This window comes from Pelobates fuscus, chromosome 6, assembly GCF_036172605.1.
Source record: "Pelobates fuscus isolate aPelFus1 chromosome 6, aPelFus1.pri, whole genome shotgun sequence".
Classification (NCBI taxonomy): domain Eukaryota; kingdom Metazoa; phylum Chordata; class Amphibia; order Anura; family Pelobatidae; genus Pelobates; species Pelobates fuscus.
This window is the reverse complement of record NC_086322.1, coordinates 213,156,996-213,161,394: the sequence shown is the minus strand read 5'-3', so window position 1 is coordinate 213,161,394 and position 4,399 is coordinate 213,156,996. Positions and strand designations below refer to the sequence as shown.

General features: G+C 33.4%; 1 long non-coding RNA gene across 1 annotated transcript; it reads left to right on the top strand.

Moving 5' to 3' along the window:
- Positions 1-761: 761 nt before the first annotated feature.
- LOC134565695 (uncharacterized) lies at positions 762-3,479 on the top strand. Its single transcript, XR_010083963.1, has 2 exons — positions 762-1,905; positions 2,176-3,479. It is a non-coding gene; the product is annotated as an uncharacterized LOC134565695 (long non-coding RNA).
- The last annotated feature ends 920 nt before the right edge of the window (positions 3,480-4,399 follow it).

Sequence of the window (4,399 nt, the reverse complement as noted above, 5' to 3'; positions counted from 1 at the left end):
ATAGATTCTGTTTAATTCCTTGTGCTGTGAATCATGGTGGGTGGTAAACTGATTGCACATTTACAGGAATTTTTACTAAAGTGAAAATTTAAAGTTAATTTAATTCAAGGTCTAAATAGGTGAACTGGAAACAATGTCTAACTCAGCTATGCTTTATTTGGCTACTCTGGCCTTAAATTTGAAATTAACTTTGAATTCTCATTTTACTAAATAACCCTGTTAAAAAGTAAGGAGAATATTTCCAACTCGGATGTTTTTTCATCAAAAATTCACAGTTTTGTTGTTTTCCACAACTATTTCCTTTTTAAAGTATCATTGAGGTGAAGATGTTACGTTGTGTGTATTTTATTTTTTATTTTTGCATCAAGACAGATCTTTGTTAGGAATAGACTGGGCGTGCAAAGCATCATGCGAGTTGTAGTTCTTCTGCATAGGTGGTTACCTTTTAACCACTTCTGATGTAAAGAAGATAACTTCAGAAACTAGTGTTGATTCACATATTGATTAATGCCAGATTAAAGTGAATGTGGTATGTATGTTTATAGAGATGTTTGTGGTTCTACATTGTAGACAATAACAAATCCAAGTGGAGAGTGCTTTGCTTGTGTGTTCACACAAGTGTCAGTCATGTGTGATGTTCATGAGAATTGATGCTAACATTTGAAATGCTACCTTTATATATATATATATATATATATATATATATATATATATATATATATATATATGTGTGTATATATATATATATATCTGGAGTTGAGGTGATCACAATCTGTAGAATTGTATTCCACATTGTGCTAAAAAATATACACAATTAATATTGATAGTGCCTACTGAAAAACACTGCACTGTAATTACCTACCATCTGAAATCGAGAAAAAGAATTGTCCTAGTGCAATACTAGCCCCCAAAGTGCCCCTTTAAAAGGCACTATGATTGTATTGGTTTCAGTTGAAGCATATATAGCTCTGATTCTTAAATGGGGCTATATTATATTTATTTCAGTACTGTGAACATTTTATCTATATTACACTAACAACAATCCCCTCCCCAAAGTATTTACTCACTAAACAGATTAAAAGAATAATCCTAAATTGAAGCTAAAAAAAAAAGTAGCTTTAAAAAATACTTTTTCCTTTTTTTTTTTAAACCAGCTTTGTTCTTTTGACTTAAATTGAATTAGTTTGGGCTTGTTGTTGCTATTATTAGCATTTTAGCTAACACCAACATACGGTATTCCGGGGAACTTTACATTTATAGAAAGGGTATTTAGTGGTGAAGAAAGTCTTGCTCACGCGAGTTTACAATCTATGAAATTATTAATCAGATTACAAAATACTTGAGTCTTGTGGACATACCATGGTAAAACCATAAATTTATTGGTTATGAGATTTGCCATGTTGTCCTAAATCTGTTTTAGTCTACTTTGTTTTAGTCTACTTTTTTTTGGAAAGGAACTGCTTTTTTGAATGTCATACATTCAATCACATGTCTCGAGTTTCACAAATGTGAATGCATTTGTTTACACGTTCTGTTTGTTTCTAATACCATATTCTGGGATCATTTTGGTTTTTGTCATCGTAGAACGAACAGTCAACCCAATTTTATTTTAAAATATTGCTACAGTCTTCCTATATATTGACCTCTATATTGATCCATGTCTTTGGCTACTTTGTCTTGTGTATTTTTCCTATACTTGACAATGGTGGAGCGTAAGGCAAACACCACTTCCTTTATCAAGTATAATTTCCCACAATATTCGCCTCACCATTTGTTCTTGCAATGCTTTTCATCACATGACCATTGAAGAAAGATGTTCTTTATGCATGTGCCAAAATTTAGTATGGGCAAACAAGGGCAGAGACAATCCATCACTGCCAGGATCCTGAAAATGGCTGAGCATGGGTATAAGACCCAGTGCCCAATCAAGGATACAAAAAAGTGTAAAATGGGGCCTATATTTAAAAACAAAACACTTTGGGGAGGGGGGACATAGATAAAAAACAAAAGTGGCCCAGCTGGTTACAGAGCCACTTTAATGTAGTATACCACTTTTCATTATATTGTTAGTTAAATGTGTATATATTAAGTCACATTGAGATTTTATTATACATTCTTATTTGGTTTAGTACAGATCTAGAATTTGTTAATTTCCAGATTTGTATTAAAATGTAGGAATTTCAACAAATACCTAATATTTATAAAGGCTTATGAGTATGTTTATGTGCATTTGCTAAATGTCATTTGTGAAAATAAACTGAAGTGACTCCGTCTCCTTTAAAAGTAGCAATGTATACTACAGGGCTATGCAAACTGACACACAAAGAACCATAAACAATTATCTGTAGCTTATGCTTTAAGCAACAAATATGACCCCATCTCTTTATGTCCTACAGCTGTAGCAAATTTTAAAAAAACTAAAAAAAGATGGGCCAATCATCTTGGAGTTACCATTTAAATTACATGCTGCCTTGCTGGATGCATCTGTGTTGGGGCTTAGCAACCTTAAGTTATAGAAAATCATCCATTTGCAGAACCTTGTACCCAAAGAATTATTGCATCTGCGAAAAAGGTCATACTCAGGTTTATGCTGAACTGATTTCATGCAGTTTGAAATGTAATTCATTTTGCGTAATCTCACCATGTAAGACACAAAGCTGTAGATCTGGAGATTAAAAATGTCAGGATAAACGTTTCTTTTTTTATTTTTATTTTTTATTCCTCCCATTTGCCATTGTGTTTGCTGCCTGAAACATGATCTCAAAAAAAAAAAAAAAATTAAAAACAATTTGCCACTGTAATGAGTATATGATTAAAGTTGTTACTGAGGGCCTTTGTTGCAAATGTATGCTTCCTTGGTGACTGGAAAATACTTTGTTTTATTTTTTTTTAAACATTTTTGTTAAAGGGGCATTCCAGGTAATGGTGGACTGCAATTCACATCATCCTCGGTTGTATGTCTAGTTTTAGTGTCAAAGTTTTCCAACACTGGCCTGTTGTCTTATTTAACCATAATTGGTTCTGGCAAATTTGTAGTATTTAAGTAACGATGTATTAAGAGAAATGTATCCTTTTGTATTTTGTTTTAATTCCTCTTTATATGTCAACAAAATTTTCCCTGTCTATAACAAATACTGTTAGGATATCCAAATTGTCATTTTTGTTCTTTCAGTGTTTCCACTGGGCTTATTGCTATGTATACAATTTCTGTTTTTCTTTTGCAACAAATTATGCCATAGCGCCCTTGTGGATTTCTTGTAAAAGGCTATACAGAGGTAAAACTGTTGCAGTTTTTGGGGCAAAGTGCTAAATCACCATGGAATCCAGCGAAATGTTTCTGAACACTTAGCAGTTTGCTTAGGAATTGCACCATTTGTACCTTGATTAATACAGCCTAAAATTGTCTTGTAAGATGCACTGAAATACTGTTGTCCTCTACAACATAAACTTTTGAAATAAAGATTTTATGTATGATGTCTGACTTTTTTACCTTGACTCTTTATTTATATTGAAGAAAAAAATATATATTTTTTTCATTCACAGCCAGGTATGTTTCAGTTTTAGTTTAAAAAATAGTCTTTCCGTGTCGGAAACTAAAACAACACCCCTAAGCAGAATAGGAACAAAAGAAACGGGATCCTCACGGAGAAGGATGCAAGAAAGACCGCGCTAAAGCATCACAATAGGGACGCAATATAAAAGCGACACAAAATCAAAACCTGTATAAGAAGGTACATTTCCTAATGAGAAAAGGGCAGTGTTGTCTTCCTTCGTCTTCTGATAATTATATAACTGAGGATTGGGAGAAATTAAATATGCTATAGGTACAAATGGTGCAATGTTGGCAGCATTCCAACTGAGAAAACTTGGATCAAAATGGATGTAAAACACCATAATCTTCAACAATAAAACTCAGAACACTGTTATACACCAATAATCAATGGGAAATGGTAAGTATCACACTTACAAACATAAATTAATAGTAGGCATAATCATACACCATAGGTGTCTTCATTGCTAAAAGGCTTCCAAATAGCAGCATCATATATGAAGTAAAAAGGAACACATAGAGGAGATCTTTATATCTAAAATCTCTCTATTTATTTGTATGCACTCACAAGAAAAAAAGAAAAGACAGCTTATCACCAACCTCCACTTGGAGTCCCCATCAGTCAGGATATCCAGTAGATAAAAACTTTGTGAATCAGCATTAGTCCATTTGACAACATAATATCATGAGCATAGAAAAAAGAGAAACAAACACTATTATTCTTATCTTACAATTTATAAAATCACAAGCATAGATGACGTGACGCGGTCACGCACTAGGTGGCGGGGTTTAGGGGGCTGACGGACCAGCAGACGAAAAGCAGCCACGAGGTAGTGGTGTCCGAACAGA